The sequence below is a fragment of the Schistocerca gregaria genome, chromosome 3 (genome assembly GCF_023897955.1).
Source record: "Schistocerca gregaria isolate iqSchGreg1 chromosome 3, iqSchGreg1.2, whole genome shotgun sequence".
In the NCBI taxonomy this organism is placed as follows: domain Eukaryota; kingdom Metazoa; phylum Arthropoda; class Insecta; order Orthoptera; family Acrididae; genus Schistocerca; species Schistocerca gregaria.
The window spans coordinates 758117903-758139085 of NC_064922.1; positions in this window are offsets into that span (position 1 = coordinate 758117903).

Genomic DNA, 21183 nt, shown 5'->3' on the forward strand with positions numbered 1-21183 from the left:
CACGCGGTCTGCACGTCCAGCACGAACGCTGGTCCAACTGAGGCGCCAGGTGGAAATGGCATGGCAAGCCGTTCCACAGGACTACATCCAGCATCTCTACGATCGTCTCCATGGTAGAATAGCAGCCTGCATTGCTGCGAAAGGTGGATATACACTGTACTAGTGCCGACATTGTGCATGCTCTGTTGCCTGTGTCTATGTGCCTGTGGTTCTGTCAGTGTGATCATGTGATGTATCTGACCCCAGGAATGTGTCAATAAAGTTTCCCCTTCCTGGGACAATGAATTCACGGTGCTCTTATTTCAATTTCCAGGAGTGTATATAGGGTGTTACAAAAAGGTACGGGCAAACTTTCAGGAAACATTCCTCACACACAAATAAAGAGAAAGAGGTTATATGGACATGTGTCCGGAAACGCTTAATTTCCATGTTAGAGCTTATTTTAGTTTCGTCAGTATGTACCGTACTTCCTCGATTCACCGCCAGTTGGCCCAATTGAAGGAAGGTAATGTTGACTTCGGTGCTTGTGTTGACATGCGACTCATTGCTCCACAGTACTAGCATCAACCACATCAGTACGTAGCATCAACAGGTTAGTGTTCATCACGAACGTGGGTTTGCAGTCAGTGCAATGTTTACAAATGCGGAGTTGTCAGATGCCCATTTGATGTATGGATTAGCACGGGGCAATAGCCGTGGCGCGGTACGTTTGTATCGAGACAGATTTCCAGAACGAAGGTGTCCCGACAGGAAGATGTTCGAAGCAATTGATCGGCGTCTTAGGGAGCACGGAACATCCAGCCTATGACTCGCGACTGGGGAAGACCTAGAACGACGAGGACACCTGCAATGGACGAGGCAATTCTTCGTGAAGTTGATGTTAACCCTAATATCAGCGTCAGAGAAGTTGCTGCTGTACAAGGTAACGTTGACCTCGTCACTGTATGGAGAGTGCTACGGGAAAACCAGTTGTTTCCGTACCATATACAGTGTGTGCAGGCACTATCAGCAGCTGATTGGGCTCTACGGGTACACTTCTGCGAATGGTTCATCCAACAATGTGTCAATCCTCATTTCAGCGCAAATGTTCTCTTTACGGCTGAGGCTTCATTCCAACGTGATCAAATTGTAAATTTTCACAATCAACATGTGTGGGCTGACGAGAATTGTGCAATCACGTCATCAACACAGATTTTCTGTGAACGTTTGGGCAGGCATTGTTGGTGATGTCTTGACCGGGCCCCATGTTCTTCCACCTTCGCTAAATGGAGCACGTTATCATGATTTCATACGGGATACTCTACCTGTGCTGCTAGAACATGTGCCTTTACAAGTACGACACAACATGTGGTTCATGCACGATGGGGCTCCTGCACATTTCAGTCGAAGTGTTCCTACACTTCTCAACGACAGATTCGGTGACCGATGGATTGGTAGAGGCGGACCAATTCCATGGTCTCCACGCTCTCCTGACCTCAACCCTCTTGACTTTCATTTATGGGTGCATTTGAAAGCTCTTGTCTACGCAACCCCAGTACCAGATGTAGAGACTCTTCGTGCTCGTATTGTGGATGGCTGTGATACAATACGCCATTCTCCAGGGCTGCATCAACGCATCAGGGATTCCATGCGACAGAGGGTGGATGCATGTATCCTCGCTAACGGGGGACATTTTGAACATTTCCTGTAACAAAGTGTTTGAAGTCACGCCGGTACGTTCTGTTGCTGTGTGTTTCCATTCCACGGTTAATGTGATTTGAAGAGAAGCCATAAAATGAGCTCTAACATGGAAAGTAAGCGTTTCCGGACACATGTCCACATAACATATTTTCTTTCTTTGTGTGTGAGGAACGTTTCCTGAAAGCTTGGCCGTACTTTTTTGTAACGCCCTGTATATTAAGAACAGCAGAGGTCGCAAAACCGAACCTTGCGGCAGCTCATTGTTGATTCTTCCCCATTCTGAGAAATCATCAGTTTCTTGCATATTGTGTGAGCTGTTTATTTCAACATTGTGCACTCTTCCAGTTAGGTATGATTTAAACCATTTGAGCAATGTCCAATTCACACCACAGTACCTGAGCTTATCTAGAAGTGTAGAATGGTAGTTTACACATTTATCCACTGGAACACGTTTCAGCGGAAAACAAGTAAACGTGTGACGTAAGTGCGTGTTCCGAAACAGAGCGACGGGAGGAACGTGACAGAGCTACGGTGCAAAGTATCTGTCCCTCACGAGGTTGGGGCGCAGCGCTGCGGCGCGGCCCTGCTGTGCGGCTGACGGGCAGCTCGCGGACAGGGGCTCTCGGTCGGCTGCGCTCCGCCTGCCGCGCTGTCCGGCGCAGACGGACGGCCAGCGCGCCTGAGCGATGGCGCCAGCGGACGCCATTAATCTCTGACGTCACGATACGCCGGACACGCCCCGCCTGGACGGGGAAGTCCCGATCGAGGCGGCGCGCTCAAGCGCAGGTCGAAAGGTGACCGCTCCCGTTTTTCTTTGACAGAATTTGTTCTGCTATGGAGTCGTTCTTCACTTGTTGCTATTTTGCGTCCCAGAACAATATCGACACTCGCAATCCTCGTTCTGCTGTACGTGCCACTGTTTCTATTTTACCACAGTTCTGTTACGCGGGAATCTCTTGGTGGCAGTAGAAGCACATGCCTGCTCTCTAAACTTTATTGGTTCAAATGGCTCTCACAAGGGAAGCTCCCCATCGCACCCCCCCCCCCTCCCCCTCAGATTTAGTTATAAGTTGGCACAGTGGATAGACCTTGAAAAATTGAACACAGATCAGTCCAGAAAACAGGAAGACGTTATGTAGAACTATGAAAAAAATAAGCAAAACATACAAACTGTGTAGTTCATGTGCAAGATAAGCAACATCAAGGAAACTTCGCGATCAGCAGCGCCGTGGTCCCGCGGTTAGCGTGAGCAGCTGCGAAACTAGAGGTCCTTGGCTCAATTCTTCTCTCGAGAGAAAAGTTTAAATTTTTATATACTCAACTTCGCTCTCCAAAATTCCAGGACATGTTCAGATTTGCTTGGACATATGCAGGATTTGACGGTGTACGCACGGAAAAATTGGAAAACGTTAAAAACATATCTTTTGACAGAACACAGGGAAAACTGTGCGACTGTGAAACTGTTGCATTCATTTGTTGCAGTTTACGTGCCAAACTCTTATGTTTTCATAACTTTTTTGGGAGTGACTATCACATCCACAAGAAAACCTAAATCGGGCAAGGTAGAAGAATCTTTTAACGCATTCACTAAGCGTACAAGTCAGGTGGGTTGACGCCGTCGCCAGTGTCGTAAAGAATATATGAGACGTGTTTTCCTGTGGAGGAATCGGTTGACCTATGACATTGCGATCAAATGTTTTCGTTTTCCATTGGAGAGGCACGTCCTTTCGTCTTCCAATCGCACGGTTTTGCGGTGCGGTCACAAAACACAGACACTTAACTTATTACAGTGAACAGTGACGTCAATGAACGAACGGACAGATCATAACTTTGCGAAAATAAAGAAAGAAAACATTTCTCTCGAGAGCAAACTTGAACCGAGGATTTCTCGTTCCGCGGCTGCTCACGCTAACCACGGGACCACAGTTCTCCTAAGCCCAGATTATCCTTGATGTTGCTTACCTTGCGCATGGACTACTCAGTTTGTATATTTTGCTTATTTTTTTCATAGTTCTATACAACTTCTTCCTGTTTTCTCGATTCATCTGTGTTCAGTTTTTCAAGGTCTATGCACTGTACCAACTTATAACTAAATCTGATGGGGGTGCGATGGGAGGTTCCCTTGTCAGCACTATGGGACTTAACATCTGAGGTAATGAGTCCCCTATAACTTAGAACTACTTAAACCTAACCAACCAAAGCACATCACACCCTTCTATGCCCGAGGCAGGATTCGAACCTGCCACCGTAGCAGACGCGTGGTTCAGGACTGAAGCGCCTAGAACCGCTCGGCCACATCGGCCGGCTCTAAATTTTATTAACAGTGTTTTGAGAAAGCAACATCTTCTTCCTTGCAGTGATTCCCATTTGAGTTCCCGGAGCACTTCCGTAATACCCACTTGTTAAACGAAACTACAGGGTGGCGCACGAAATGTATTACCAATTGTTTCTTTCACAATTTACGACGCACATTAGATATGCCGCTGGGATCTCTACAGAGGTACCAGCAGAGCTTGGAAAAACAAATGAGTTACGAAATGACGTGTAATTCACGTTACTGCCGCTAGGAGACTAGTAAGCAGAATGACTGACAGTGGAAGACTGACGACACAGCAACGATCGGGAATTGTGTTACTTTTTCATGAAACAAAAAGCCTAGTTGTGACTCACAGGCGTTTTCGACAACATTTTAACACACGATGGGTCCCTTGCAAGAAGACCATCCACAGGTTGTACGATTAATTTGTACAGGAAGGAACAGTATAGGAAGCGAAGCGACCTCGGCCTAAGCTTGTTTGTTCTCCAGAGAATATTGAAGCAGGACGAGTTGCTGTACAGAGAAGTCCCGGGAAATCGTGTAGAAAGCCAGCAGTGCAACTGGGAATATCCAGACGCTCATTTGAATGCATTCTTAAAAGTGACCTCCATTGTGCACAGGAGCTCACTGAAGAACACAAGCAGCAGAGACTACTGTTTGCTCAGTGGGCGGAGAATAGAGAAGGAACTCTTAACAACTTTTGGTTTTCAGACGAGGCGCATTTTCATTTATACGGTATGGTTAACAAACAAAATGTACGATTTTGGGCCATTGAAAACCCACAAGTGCTTCATGAACGACAACATTATGCTCTGAGGATTACAGCATGGGCAGCAATTTCCAGTCACAGGCTTATTGGACCCTTTTTCTTTGAAGAAACTTTGAACAGCGAGCGTTATTTGAGCTTGTTTCGCAATAGCTTCATTCCACAGCTTCTTGCTACTGCCTTGCCCTTCAACATGCAGTGGTTGATGCAAGATGGAGCAAGGCCACATACTGCGTACACTGTGTTGGAGGTTTTACACGAGCATTTCGACATGAGGATCATTTCAATAAGGTTTCCAGGTCGCTTCAATGACGGCCAAAATAACCCCCCCCCCCCCCCCCCCCCGCCCCCCGCCCCCCCCCCCCCCCAGTAGTTCAGACCTCAATCCATGTGACTTTTTTCTTTGGGGGAACCTAAAGGAAAAAGTTTTCCCGAAACGTCCATGTGATTTAATGGAGCTCAGAAGACTTATTCTTCAAGCTTGCAGTGAAATTACGGAAGACATTTGCCGTAGGGTAATCACTAACTTCAGTGTTCGTTTGAAGGAAGTTAGGAAACGAAATATTGGGCATTATGAGCATGTGCTGAGTTAGAACAAATCTCCATGGACGGCTCTTAATTGTAGTATATGTTCCTTTCAGACTGTATTGACAAAGTTTATATTCAAAACCAAAATGGTAACACATTTCGTGCGCCACCCTGTACTCGTAACAGATCTAACGGCACGACTGTGAATTGCTTCGGTGCCTTCCTTTAATCCGACCAGCTACGGATCCCAGACATCCGATCAACAATGAAGAATTGGTTGCACAAGTATTTTGTGTGTGGTGTTCTTCATACATGAGCTCTACTTTCCTAGAATTTCACAGTAAACCAAAGTTAACCATTCGGATTCCCTACAACAAATAGACGTGTTCGTTCCATTTCACGTTCGCTTTTTAAAGCTATTTCTAGAAGTGTTATCGACATGTCTGTGCCAAGCAACGCACCACTAATCCTGTAATCGAGCATTACAGGATCGTGTCTCTTATTTATCTGCTTTAACTTATTTACACCAAGCTGCCTCCTCCATGAATTCATAGATACAGCCTCGAAATGAAAAAAAAGGCCGGCCGTGGTGGCCGAGTTGTTCAGTCCTGAACCGCGCGACTGCTACGGTCGCAGGTTCGAATCCTGCCTCGGGCATGGACGTATGTGATCTTCTTAGGTTAGTTAGGTTTAAGTAGTTCTAAGTTCTAGGGGACTGATGGCCTCAGATGTTAAGTCTCATAGTGCTCAGAGCCATTCGAAAAAAATGAACATGTTGTAAATTTAAGAGAGAAAAAAATTATTTGCTTTTGTGTATAGTCCCACTTTTAGTTTGCCTAGTGGTTACAGGTTCCTGTACCAAGCACCATCATAAAGCCATACCTAGGTGTGCAATCGTGAACCCCGCTTGTTCCCAAGTATGTGTATCATATAAGGTGCGGGGGAGGGGGGGGGGGGGTGAACAAATATATGGAAACACTAAGTGAATTCGAACGTGCGCAAATTGATGGTCACTACCGAACTGTATGTCACACTCGCTAACCCTGTCAGCATATAAGCAATACAAAGGGACTCGAAGCATTGAAACCTTTACTACAGAGCAATGGAAGAATGTTATTTGGTTGGATGGGTCTTGTTTCAATTGGCTCTGAGCGCTATGGGACTTAACTGCTGAGGTCATCAGTCTCCTAGAACTTAGAACTACTTAAACCTAACCAACCTAAGGACATCACACACATCCATGTCCGAGACAGGATTCGAACCTGCGACCCTACCGGTCGCGCGGCTCTAGACTGTAGCTCCTAGAACCGCTCGGCCGCACCGGCCGGCGATGGGTCTTGTTTCACACTATTTCCAACTTACGGCCGAGTTAGCATCCAAAGAGTGGAACATCGCGGGGATTCGGTGCTGATTTACGCAGTCCTATAATGGTATTCTATGTGCCCTATCGTATCTAGTGAGGACGCATTACTGGCAAGGGTTATGTGAACATTTTGGCTGATCAGGTATCCCATGGTACAATTTTTGTTCTCCAGAGGTGATGATGTATTCGAAATCGACATGGCTCCTCTTCATACAGGTCTCGTCGTGCGGGACTGATTTTTTCCGCCCTCCACCTCCACCCCCCCACCCCCCAACCCCGATCGCGACAGTCACTATATCTCAATATTATTGAGCCTTTGTGGTCTACGTTCGTGAGAAGGGTGTGTGACCGCTATCCACGTCCATCATAGCTGCCTGAAGTTGTCACTATTTTGCACGAAGTTTCCTTGAAAACCATTCAGGACCCATATTTACCTACTCCAAGACGATTAGACGCTGTTTTGAATGCCAGAGGTTTTTTTAGGCTGATTAGGAATGGATTGTGTTGTGTTTTGTTGTTTCCATATTTGTCCACCCCCATGCATCTACTGCGGGACATTCACAGAACCACAATATTAAATGAAGTTTTCATTGAAGTCGTCAAATAAGACATCCAGTGGCAACTAGTTGTGTAAATAACATATTGTAACAGGCTCTCAGACAAATAGCAAATTCAGACACTCCTCTTCTAAAACGATGAGGGGACTGAATCGTCGAGAGCTAATGCAATAGAAGCTGTTGGACTCAGTTCAAACACTAAAACGGTGAAAAAAATAATTTAATGCATCAAGAGCTGCTGACATAACAACCCCTACACACGCAGGACTATAAATATGGCAACCTCTTACTGAGGCGACAGTGAAATAAAATAGTTTACTACATAGGCAGTCCTATCTATTTAATTAAAACCCGAATGATATCACTAAGTATTACTCACGCACAGCCAGTACTTCTATAAAATGAACAAGGAAATAATAAATTTAACAATAAAGATTCACATACCAGAACGATATAAATTAATGTCGTTGGACGTGATAAACACTTATACAGACGCACCCGTAAAAAAATTTGAAATAGTACTGAACGGCCTAAGTCGAATAGTCAAATCAAGGACCCTTCAGAATTATATAGATTTTTGGGAGGACCAGCCATGACAAAACTGGTTCCACTGGCTATGCAAGATACATGGGACTGGAGAAATGTTATTAAAACTGTACTAATTCCAATACCAAAGAAGGCAGCTGCGGACAGTTATGTATGTTACTGAACTTACTGTTTAACTTACTGTTTATGCTAACACGAACAGTTTACACGAGAATGGAAGACAAGTAGAAACCGATCTCTGGGAAGGTCTGTTTGGATCTGGAGAATTGTAGAAACATGCCAGGCAATACTCATTCTGTGATGCATCTTTCAAAATAGGTTGAAGAAAGGCAAATCTACGTTTATGTTATTTAAGCGTTTCGACAATGCTGGCTAGAATCCACTCTTTGAAATGCTGAAGGTAACATGTGAAAGGTATGTGCTGAGATTCGATCAGGATAGAGCCAGTGAAAAATGTCGATAGTTCCCAACCACAAGGTTGGACGAGTAGTACATCTTCGAGTAGTAAGATCTTTGATACCTAACAGAGCTAGGTGTACACGGTAAAAGTTTGAGTAGTGGTGAGGAGATGCGCACAGACAGCAGACGCGTTTCGAGTCGTATAGATGCCTGCAGCAGGCATCCGGGTCGTGACGGCATCAAAGTAAGAATTGGCGCTACGCACATAATAAGCTATATATTGAGCGAAACTCGGCACATACCTGGGGAAACTAGAGAGAATAATTAATAAAATAGTTTTTCTTTGGTTAAATAATGTCTAAAAGCTAGATAGAAATCCCATTGTTGATGCAATAAGCGTTTTGTGAAACTTTCTCGTAAATCCATGCTATGGACGTTGTTTTTTAGTTTTTCACATGTGCCTTAGAAGTTTGAACAATAAATATTTTTTAGATAAAATTAGAGTTTCATCTCACACCTTATGTCGTTCTCCGCATCCTGTGCTTGCATTGAACCAAAAGGTACATTAAAGTAAACTTCGCACTAGTAAAGCTAATAATTTCATTTATCAGAGTAAAATAATCTATATGCCATTGCACAGTTGGAAAATTATTCAGATCAGAACAGAATTTTTATTAAGTAACAATCAGGGCCAAAGCGAGTAAAGTTATCTAGAATGACAATTTTACGCCATTGCACTATGGCTGAGTTGAATATATGTTTTATTGTCGGCTAAATGGGAAGGAGTGCACGAGCTAAGTCCACAGACGCAGTCAGATGCAGGTTGGTCGCTTTCATTTATTTTTACCACTAAACTTTCATGCAGTCAGATGTGTATTTTGAGTATTAATTTTCCAACAATATTTTCATGCAGTCAGATAAAGTTCAGTTCAGTTAAATACGCAGTCAGATGCAAGTTTTACTAAAGACTAAAGCAGTCACATGCAGTTCAGTCTAGTTTAAATAGAGAAGTTTTATTAACAACACTTTCACATGAACTAAATACAGGGAAAGATTGTAACTTGATGAATGTCCTAATTTTGAAACGGTTTCTACCAGTTAAGGAAAAGAACAAAATACAACGTCTCCATGAAAAAGAACTGTCGGCAGTGTTGACTAGCCGAGCTACGGGCACGTACAGTCATGCTCTGACTATTACCCACCTATTTCATTCGGAAAGTGGACGCCTTCGGTGACACTGCTGCCTATAAAAGTCAGCTGCCTCGCTTTCACTATACAAGCCCTGACATTGAGCTCCTTCCGATTGCACACAGTTACACTTTGAAAGAACTGATAAAAACAGTCAATACTGTTGAGGCACTATGTCCTCCAATTAATTTGGTGTAGATAAGTATAATAATAATAGTCAAAGCTGTATGTTCATCACACCAGTGGTCAAGAAACCTTCATAAAAGCCACTAATTACGAGTAAACGTCTCCCCAACTAACCCTCCGCAAACTCTCGACATCAGTGGGAGGTAAAACACACGTTCAACGACATCTGTACAAAATATTATGCTGTGCGTGAGTTCTCATACTACCGCCAGTACCTTGTCTCCTACCTTCCAAACTTCAAAGAAAGCTCTTTTGCGAACCTTGCAAGACTAGCACTTCTGGAGAAAGGGATATTGCGGAGAAATGACTTAGCAACAGCCTGGGGGTTGTTTCCAGACTGAAATTTTCGCTCTGCAAATTTTCGCAGCATCCTTTGATGCGGCCGGAAACAGCGTCAAGAAACAAGCGGTCGGTCTAAAGAGGCCACAGAACATAAGGACCGAACAAACGTCAGAGAGGCACTCAGAGCCCCGGAATCATCATTATCATCGATCCGATGTGAACTGGTGATTCAGAGACCACAAGATCCATTAGTAGGCGTCTCACAGAAAGGGAGCTGAGCTCACGGCACCCCTTGCGCCGACTACCTTTGACCTCTGTGCACCGCCAAGCCCATTTCGAGTGGTGTCGAGCATATTCGCCCAGGCATCTCATTGACAAAGCTTAGCCCTGATAACCAGCTGCAGCTGAGCCCCCCCCCCCCCCTCCCACCACCCCTATGACCCTTGGACCTTGTCGGTGGGTGTAGCTTGCGTGTCTCAGAAATACATATAGCTGTAACGCAGGTAGAACCCCAATGCCCAATGGAGGGTTATCCGTTGAGAGGCCAGATAAACGTGTGAGTCCTGAAGAAGGCCAACAGCCTTCTCAGTATTTTCAGGGGCAACAGTCTGGATGACTGACTGATCTGGCCTTGTAACATCAACCAAAACGGCCTTAATGTATTAGTACTGTGAACAGCTGAAAGCAAGGGGAAACTACAGCAGTAATTCTTCCCGAGGACATACAGCTCTACTGTATGGTTAAATGATGATGGCGGCACCTTAGGTAAAATAGTCCCACATTCGCAACTCCAGGTGGGGACTACTCTGGAGGATGTCGTTATCAGGAGAAGCAAAACTGGTACGTGGAATGTTAGATCCCTTAATCGGGCAGGTAGGCTAGAAAATTTAAAAAGGGAAATGCGTAAGTTGGAGTTAGATACAGTCTGGATTAGAGAAGTTCGGTGGAAGGAAGAACAAGTGAATACAGGCTTATAAATAGAAAGTCAAACAGAGGTGATGTAAAAATGGGTTTTAATAATTAATAAGAAAATAGGAATATTGGGAAAACTATCATGAACAACCCAGTGAACGCAGTATCATAGCCAGATGGGCATGAAGCCCACGCCTACCACAGTAGTACAAGTCTACATGTCAACCAGCTCCGCAGATCATGAAGAGAGTGAAAAAATTGATGATACTGTAAAGAAATCATTTAGATACTTAAATAGACGAAAATTTAATTGTGATAGGGGACTGGAATTTGATAGCAGGAAAAGGAAGAGAAGGAAAAATAGTAGTGAATACGGATTGGGGAAAAGGAATGAGAGAAGAGGTCGCCTGGTAGAGTTTTGCACAGAGCGTAATTTAATCATCACTAACCCTTGGTTTAAGAATCATAAAAGAAATTTGTATACGTGGAAGAGACCTCGGGACACTGAAAGGTTTCAGACTGATTATACAATGGGTAGACAGAGATTTAGGAGCCAGATTTTAAATTGTAAGATATTTCCAAGAGCGCATTTGGTTTCTGACCACAATTTATTGGTTATGAACTGTAGATTAAAACTGAAGAAACTGTAAATAGGTAGGAAATTAAGGGGGTTAGACCGGGATATGTTGAAAAAAAAACAATGGTTGTTGAGCGTTTCCAAGGGAGCATTAGGCAACAGTTGACTAGAACAGGGAAAGAAATACAATAGAGGACGAATGGGTAGCTTTGAGAGATGAAATAGTGAAGGCAGCAGAGGATCAAACAGGCAAAAAGACAATGCCTAGTGGAAATCCTTGGATAACATTAGAGATATTAAATTTAACTGGTGAAAATAGAAAAGTTAAAACCGCAGAAACTGAAGCAGACGAAAGGGAATACAAATGTCTAAACAATGAGATTGACATGAAGTGCAAAATGGCCGAACAGGAATGGCTAGAGGACAAATGTAAGGATTAAGTGCATACCGCTTGTTCTCTACCGTGTTTTGCGAATGCAATCAATCGCTGCGCCATGGCTGCCGATATAAAAAATTATCGCCGTCTACTGGTTTGATGCGGCCTGCTACAAGTTCCTTCCCTGAGCCACTCTCTTCATCTCAGAGTATCACATATACCAAACGTCTTCGATTATTTGTTTGACTTATTCCAGTCTTTGTTTCCTACAGTTTTTACTCTCTACAGCTCTCTCTAGTACCATGGGTGGTATTTCCTGTTGTATCAATACATACCCTATCACCAAGGTTCTTCTTCTTGTCAGTGTTTTCTTTATACAGTATTCCTTTCTTCGCTAAATCCGGGGAGAACCTCCTCATTCCTTATCAATTCATCTAAATTTTAATATCCCATTGTAGCACCACCTCTCAAACGCTTCAATTCTCTTCTGTTTCTGTTTTCTCATCTCTAATTATAGAGTTTCACACAATGCCTTTCCCTAGACGAAAGTTCTTGGAAATTCCTTCGACAAAAAAGGTCCTGTGTTCAATAACAGTAGGCTACTTCTGCAAAAGGAATTCCCTCTTCAGTTGTGCTAGACTACTTCTTATATCTTCCTTGATTCGTTCATCATATGTTGTTTTGCTTCACTTTCTCTTTGACTTAAGCCCAATTTCGATGATACGTTTATCGCTGATCTCATTTTTGTTACTGTCATTAACGTCATATTTACTCCATTTACTCAGGTGCACATTCTGAGCTCGTTAGGGAGCTCATTTCATTTAACAAATTCTGTAATTCAATTTCACTTTCACAGAGGATACTAACGTCATGAGCTAATCATATTATTGACATGCTTTTAGCCTCAATCGTCAACCTAGCCTTTGTTCCCGAAATCGCTTCTTGAACAGGAGGCAAAAGGGTGTATCACACTATTACGCATTTTTTTAATCCGATTAATTCTTTTCAGGGGTTCCATTTATAATGGTCCCTCTTGGTTCTCGTACTTACTGCATACTACTCGTCTTTTCCTATACCTTACAACCATTTTTTATGAAAATTTCAAACACGTTACAACATTTTCTGCTATCAAATGTGCTTCTTGATTTTTCTTAAATGTTGCCCCCATAAGCGAGCGTAACGTCATAACTTCCTCTCTGTTGCCCTTGCCTCTCCTCACACTGTCTTGTAGCTAACGCAAATGTATCAGAAGTGTATCTGCCGAGAAAGATTTCACGAGCGTTTTCACTGTTGAAAAGAAATAAACGATGCTGTCGGTGAGGTAATGGGTTTGGTGAGAGCTTGTAGTGGTGTCCCCGGCGTTCAGCGCTGCCGGATGCAAGCATCCGTGGTTTCGGAAACTCATTACGGTGACATCGCACCGCTATAGATAAACACCGCCGTAATTGGCTGCGCCGTGCCTTATCGCAGGCGAGTAGGCGCCGGCGGCCCACATGTGTGGGGCATGTGATCCTGGGGGACGAAACAAGTACACAGGCCACAAGCCAGCAACTAGTTCGCTTAATGGCAGATTGAATCTACCTCCGGGCTTCCACTGATATTCGACAATTCACAATTAACGTTATCTGTGTAGCTATTTGCAACATTCGTTCTCATCTCTAACTGCAAGGAGACGGAACGCGTAAAAGTTGCACGTTCAGAAATTCATCTCTCTTGTGGCTACAAGCTGGGCAATAAAGTGCTGCGTACAATGTTTGTAATCGTAGTATTTTGTTACATTGATACCAATCATTCTTTCTCAACACATGGAAGCATATACGCTGAAGAGCCAAAGAAACTGGTACACCTGCCTAGGGCCCCCGCCAGCGCGCAGAGGTGCCGCAACACGACGTGGCATGGACTCGACTAATGTCTGAAGTAGTGCCGGAGGGAACTGACACCATAAAACGTGCAGGGCTGTCCATAAATCCGTAAGGGTACGAGGGGTTGGAGATCTCTTCTGAACAGAACGTTGCAAGGCATCCCAGATATGCTCCTTAATGTTCATGTCTGGAGAGTATGGTGATGAGTGGAAGTGTTTAAACTCAAAAGAGTGTTCCTGAAGACACTCTGAGGCAATTCTGGACGCGTAGGGTGTCGCATTGTCCTGCTGGAATTGCCCAAGTCCGTCGGATGCACAACGGACATGATGCAAGTGATCATACAGGATGTTTACGTACGTTTCACCTGTCAGAGTCGTATCTAGACGTATCAGGGGTTCTGTATCACTCCAATAGCACACACCCCACATCATTACAAAGCCTCCACCAGCTTGAGCAGTCCCCTGCTGACATGCTGGGCCCATGGATTGATGAGGTTGTTTCCATACCCGTACACGTCCATCCGCTCGATACAGTTTGAAACAACACTCGTCAGATTAGGCGATATATTTCCAGTCATCAACAAACCAATGTTTGTGTTGACGGTCCTAGGAGAGATGTAGAGCTTTTCGTCGTGTAGTCGCCAATGGTACAGGAGTGGGCCTTTGAGTCGGAAAGCCCATATCGATGATGTTTCGTTGAATGGTACGCACCCTGACACTTCTTGACGGCCCAGCATTGAAATGTGCAGCAGTTTGCGGAAGGGTTGCACTTTTGTCATGTTGAACAATTTTCTTCAGTCGCCGTTGTCCTTTTCTTGCAGCATCTTTTCCAGCTTCAGCGATATCGGAGATTTGATGTTTTACCGGAATCCTCATATTCACGGTACACTAGTGAAATGGTCGTACGGGAAAATACCCACTTCATCGCTGGCTACTGCGACCAACTTCCTACTGTGACTGCAAGAGACCTCTCAGAGCATCCTGATTCCTTGTTTTATTCAGCTTTCCTCTTCACACTCACCAGTTCCTGACATGGGGTGTTGCCGAAAGGCGCTTACCATATCAGCGGTTCTAATTGTCGACCGTTCTTCAGAGGCTAAGTGAAGAGAGAGACGTGTCTGTTGTTAAATCATGTCTTAGACCTTCTATAGGCTCTTGATGACGTACATGCCACTTCCAAAGGATCTCTCCCTTTATCCCTATCTTACTCTCATGTCTTGTCTGCAATTATATAACTCTTGTTTTTACAACTCATAGTGCTACTGCTATATATGACCATCGCGACCTGGCGCCTTTGGTCAGTGTTTACCCTGATGTGTTCAGGAGTCTGACTTTTATGTAACCTCTCTCCACCGTATTTTCTGTTATCACTCCTTGTCTCGTAAATTTTCCTTAGTTATGTTTCTAACTCAGAAGACATGGCCACTTACAAGGGGTACAAGATACAATGTATCAATATTTTCTCTTCTATTGCGTTCGTGTACAGAGCGAGGCAAGACTGACCATCTGCTGCACAGCAGAATGGTAACTAAGCAAGGGACAAAATTTCGTTGTTATCAACTGGACGTTAAGTGGCGTAGGCCCGTCGAGTATGCAATGATGTAATCAGTGCCAATACTCAGAAGAGCCGAAGTGCAATCAAGGAGGGGAATCATTGCCTAAGACTGTGTTAGAGAGAACGTCAAGGACACCCAATTCAGCAGTTACACAACAGTGCAGAGTGAAAACAACACTCTTCTATAACGGAGCTACACAAAAATGCCTTTCAGGCCTCAAACTTCCCATAAGAGAGTGCCCTGTAGCTCTGAAACTAAACATAGGCCAGCCACGAATTCTGGGAGGCTCAGAATAAGAGAGCATGTTCGGTCACCAGCATGCTCAGTCTGGCCACTCCATCTGCATCTCTGATGCCAATGGAAGGCCAGCTCTACTTGCTGCAAGGTATCCCAGTGAGTAAAACAAAATATTGCCAGTTGCCTCCCCCCATGAACCATGGACCTTGCCGTTGGTGGGGAGGCTTGCGTGCCTCAGCGATACAGATGGCCGTACCGTAGGTGCAACCACAACGGAGGGGTATCTGTTGAGAGGCCAGACAAACGTGTGGTTCCTGAAGAGGGGCAGCAGCCTTTTCAGTAGTTGCAGGGGCAACAGTCTGGATGATTGACTGATCTGGCCTTGCAACATTAACCAAAACGGCCTTGCTGTGCTGGTACTGCGAACGGCTGAAAGCAAGGGGAAACTACAGCCGTAATTTTTCCCGAGGACATGCAGCTTTACTGTATGATTAAATGATGATGGCATCCTCCTGGGTAAAATATTCCGGAGGTAAAATAGTCCCCCATTCGGATCTCCGGGCGGGGACTACTCAGGAGGATGTCGTTATCAGGAGAAAGAAAACTGGCGTTCTACGGATCGGAGCGTGGAATGTCAGATCCCTTAATCGGGCAGGTAGGTTAGAAAATTTAAAAAGGGAAATGGATAGGTTAAAGTTAGATATAGTGGCAATTAGTGAAGTTCGGTGGCAGGAGGAACAAGACTTCTGGTCAGGTGACTACAGGGTTATAAACACAAAATCAAATAGGGGTAATGCAGGAGTAGGTTTAATAATGAATAGGAAAATAGGAATGCGGGTAAGATACTACAAACAGCATAGTGAACGCATTATTGTGGCCAAGATAGATACGAAGCCCACACCTACTACAGTAGTACAAGTTTATATGCCAACTAGCTCTGCAGATGATGAAGAAATTGAAGAAATGTACCATGAAATAAAAGAAATTATTCAGATAGTGAAGGGAGACGAAAATTTAATAGTAATGGGTGACTGGAATTCGAGTGTAGGAAAAGGGAGAGAAGGAAACAAAGTAGGTGAATATGGATTGGGGCTAAGAAATGAAAGAGGAAGCCGCCTAGTAGAATTTTGCACAGAGCACAACTTAATCATAGCTAACACTTGGTTTAAGAATCATGAAAGAAGGTTGTATACGTGGAAAAACCCTGGAGATACTAAAAGGTATCAGATAGATTATATAATGGTAAGACAGAGATTTAGGAACCAGGTTTTAAGTTGTAAGACATTTCCAGGGGCAGATGTGGACTCTGACCACAATCTATTGGTTATGACCTGTAGATTAAAACTGAAGAAACTGAAAAAATGTGGGAAATTAAGGAGATGGGACCTGGATAAACTGAAAGAACCAGAGGTTGTACAGAGTTTCAGAGAGAGCATAAGGGAACAATTGACAGGAATAGGGGAAAGAAATACAGTAGAAGAAGAATGGGTAGCTCTGAGGGATGTAGTAGTGAAGGCAGCAGAGGATAAAGTAGGTACAAAGACGAGGGCTGCTAGAAATCCTTGGGTAACAGAAGAAATATTTAATTGATGAAAGGAGAAAATATAAAAATGCAGTAAATGAAGCAGGCAAAAAGGAATACAAACGTCTCAAAAATGAGATCGACAGGAAGTGCAAAATGGCTAAGTAGGGATGGCTAGAGGACAAATGTAAGGATGTAGAAGCTTATCTCACTAGGGGTAAGATAGATACTGCCTACAGGAAAATTAAAGAGACCTTTGGAGAGAAGAGAACCACGTGTATGAATATCAAGAGCTCAGATGGAAACCCAGTTCTAAGCAAAGAAGGGAAGGCAGAAAGGTGGAAGGAGTATATAGAAGGTTTATACAAGGGCGATGTACTTGAGGACAATATTATGGAAATAGAAGAGGATGTAGATGAAGACGAAATGGGAGATACGATACTGCGTGAAGAGTTTGACAGAGCACTGAAAGACCTGAGTCGAAACAAGGCCCCCGGAGTAGACAACATTCCATTAGAACTACTGACGGCCTTGGGAGAGCCAGTCATGACAAAACTCTACCAGCTGGTGAGCAAGATGTATGAGACAGGCGAAATACCCTCAGACTTCAAGAAGAATATAATAATTCCAATCCCAAAGAAAGCAGGTGCTGACAGATGTGAAAATTACCGAACTATCAGTTTAATAAGCCACGGCTGCAAATTGCTAACGCGAATTCTTTACAGACGAATGGAAAAACTGGTAGATGCAGACCTCGGGGAGGATCAGTTTGGATTCCGTCGAAATGTTGGAACACGTGAGGCAATACTGACCTTACGACTTATCTTAGAAGAAAGATTAAGAAAAGGCAAACCTACGTTTCTAGCATTTGTAGACTTAGAGAAAGCTTTTGACAATGTTGACTGGAATACTCTCTTTCAAATTCTAAAGGTGGCAGGGGTAAAATACAGGGAGCGAAAGGCTATTTATAATTTGTACAGAAACCAGATGGCAGTAATAAGAGTCGAGGGGCATGAAAGGGAAGCAGTGGTTGGGAAAGGAGTGAGACAGGGTTGTAGCCTCTCCCCGATGTTATTCAATCTGTATATTGAGCAAGCAGTAAAGGAAACAAAAGAAAAATTTGGAGTAGGTATTAAAATTCATGGAGACGAAGTAAAAACTTTGAGGTTCGCCGATGACATTGTAATTCTGTCAGAGACGGCAAAGGACTTGGAAGAGCAGTTGAACGGACTGGACAGTGTCTTGAAAGGAGGATATAAGATGAACATTAACAAAAGCAAAACGAGGATAATGGAATGTAGTCAAATTAAATCGGGTGATGCTGAGGGAATTAGATTAGGAAATGAGACACTTAAAGTAGTAAAGGAGTTTTGCTATTTAGGAAGTAAAATAACTGATGATGGTCGAAGTAGAGAGGATATAAAATGTAGACTGGCAATGGCAAGGAAAGCGTTTCTGAAGAAGAGAAATTTGTTAACATCGAATATAGATTTATGTATCAGGAAGTCGTTTCTGAAAGTATTTGTTTGGAGTGTAGCCATGTATGGAAGTGAAACATGGACGATAACTAGTTTGGACAAGAAGAGAATAGAAGCTTTTGAAATGTGGTGCTACAGAAGAATGCTGAAGATTAGATGGGTAGATCACATAACTAATGAGGAGGTATTGAATAGGATTGGGGAGAAGAGAAGTTTGTGGCACAACTTGACTAGAAGAAGGGATCGGTTGGTAGGACATGTTTTGAGGCATCAAGGGATCACAAATTTAGCATTGGAGGGCAGCGTCGAGGGTAAAAATCGTAGAGGGAGACCGAGAGATGAGTACACTAAGCAGATTCAGAAGAATGTAGGTTGCAGTAGGTACTGGGAGATGAAGCAGCTTGCACAGGATAGAGTAGCATGGAGAGCTGCATCAAACCAGTCTCAGGACTGAAGACAACAACAACAACATTGCCAGTTGCTGCCAACTTGGGGTCTACTGCTACAAGTCTGCAGCCGCCAAGCTGTGGAGGAAATTTGAACACCTGTGACTACCCCAAGATGCGGGACAGAACGATCTTCTGTGAATGAAGAACTGATCTGCCCATCTGCGAGCTGTTCAACACGGGAGCTGGGCATCTGCACCGCCACTCCTGGGCAGTAGCTATGCTGCCTTACCGGCTGTATGCTCGGATCGCCACTTGGGCTGTCCTTCGTGTCGCTGTAGGGTCTTCACGCCGTCATGACGACTGACAGAAGCCTAAGTGCAGCTTCACTGCCACCACCAGTGTACAGTGCATGCAGTGCATGGTGGAGAGTACGATGTACCTATATTTTCTCTTCTATTCCATTCACGTACTGAGCGAGGCAATAACGACTCTTTACCTGTGTCTGTATGTGCCATTATTCTCGTGTCTTATTTTCATGATTTCTGTATATATTGGCACCATCCTAATGGCCACTCTGTCTTTTACAAATACAGGTTTTCAAAACGTACGCTATGGGGTTTCTTGAGAACTATGTCTTCCTTCTTCCAAAGAATTTCCATTTACTTTCCCAATTATTTATGGTACACTTGCGTACGATCCTAAGAGTGCATCCGCAAAGTTGTTCAATGTCTGTTGTAAAGAGTCTTTGATAAGGACTGGGCACACTGAAAACATAGAGAATTGGTGACACTAACGTCTTACATGTCATTTCCTTTACAGGTGCACTACATTTTCCTAGAAATCAAAACAAAGTTAAGTCTTTGATTCCCCGTCCCTAATACTGATTTTTCATGGTCGTCCCATTTCGTATTTCTTCTTAGTATTAACGCTCTCTATATATAATGAGTTTAAAGAGTGCATCACCAGATTATTGTTGCCACTCTTATGCAATGTGAACGTGGAAGATGACGGCAGTAGCGACTGGAAATTCTGAGTCCAGCTCACCCTCTGTACTCTGCCCTAAAATGGAGACATACTTCTCCTTTCTGCCTCGGCAGCAAGTGTCTTCCTTCGGTGTCTACACAGCAATTGTCCTCTGACTTAACACTTCGAAATTTGGCTACTTCTGTCAGTGTAAGCATCTCGCCAGCCAGCTGCAGCAGACTTTAAAATTTTGTAAATAAGATTAAAAACTTCTGCCCTTGCTGATTTTGTCACCTTTAACCAACTACGGTCTGACACGGAGAGCAAGGAAGAAAATCTTTCCCATTCCATGTCAGATTTCCAACCACTGGCCAGTCAAAAGGCTTACACACAGATCAACATAGGAAAGTGCGACTTCTACAAAAGAGTTCTTATTACTAGGATTTTACACAAACATTCTTTCGTAGTGTGGCAGCAGTTAGATGGCAGCTTCCATTATCCCCCCATCTGACGGTTACGCATGGCTTCAGATGCTGTGTTTCCAAAACGGATTTCTGCTAGTATCACGCACAATTCAGTCACCCCCAAAGAGTCAGGTTTGGGACAAGGGCAATCCTCTGTACTCTATCTGTCCAATAGGGCTGATTTCAATGCTGAACGAGTTTATAGCTCTCTGGTCCTTCGAACTTCCGACTATGCTGGCTATTCGACTGTGCATAGGTTGTGTGACAATTGGCGGATAAAGTCCCACGTAACATAACTAACACCTTCACATGTGCACCTGCCATCTGAGAAAAAGTAATGTTTTCCCTGCAACATTCTATGTCATTCCAGGCTATTGGTTGGAGCCTAGCAGTAGCCAGACTAGAGAATTACCATCAGACATAGGCATCTGTTAACAGCACAACACAAACGGCTGTGTTTGGAGTGGTGACATGACTGAGAAGCGAGGACAGCTGATGAATGGCGTCCATTGTGTTCAGCAATGAATCGCAGTTCTGCACTACCCCACATGGCCATCGTCGTGGAGCATGGCACTGGCCTGGGGAAAGGTCTCATACGTTTTTGGATAGGCTCAGTGGTGCTACTCCTGGCATCATTGTGGAGGATCCATCAGTCATGACTGCAGGTCATGGCTCGTTTCTTGTAAGACATACTGCGTCTTCATACAACACTATCACAGTGGCATTTTTCAACAGGACAACGCTTATCCACACATATCTCTGTGAACAGTCTGCGTGAAGTTCAGGTAGTTCAGGTACTCCTGTGACCAGCGAGGTCTTCAGATCTGTCACCGATTAAGCAAGTGTGGGACCAGCTCTCCCCCATTCCCAATTTGCAGGATATCAACGACCAGTTACAGCTGTTGTAGGCCAGCTCCCTGACGCAGAGGATACTACAGCCTTATGACACCATCTCCAACCTAATCAGTGCATGCATCCAGGTCAGAGGGCGTGCAACGTCATAAGTGGGCTCATACTGCCTAGTCCTTCGTAAATT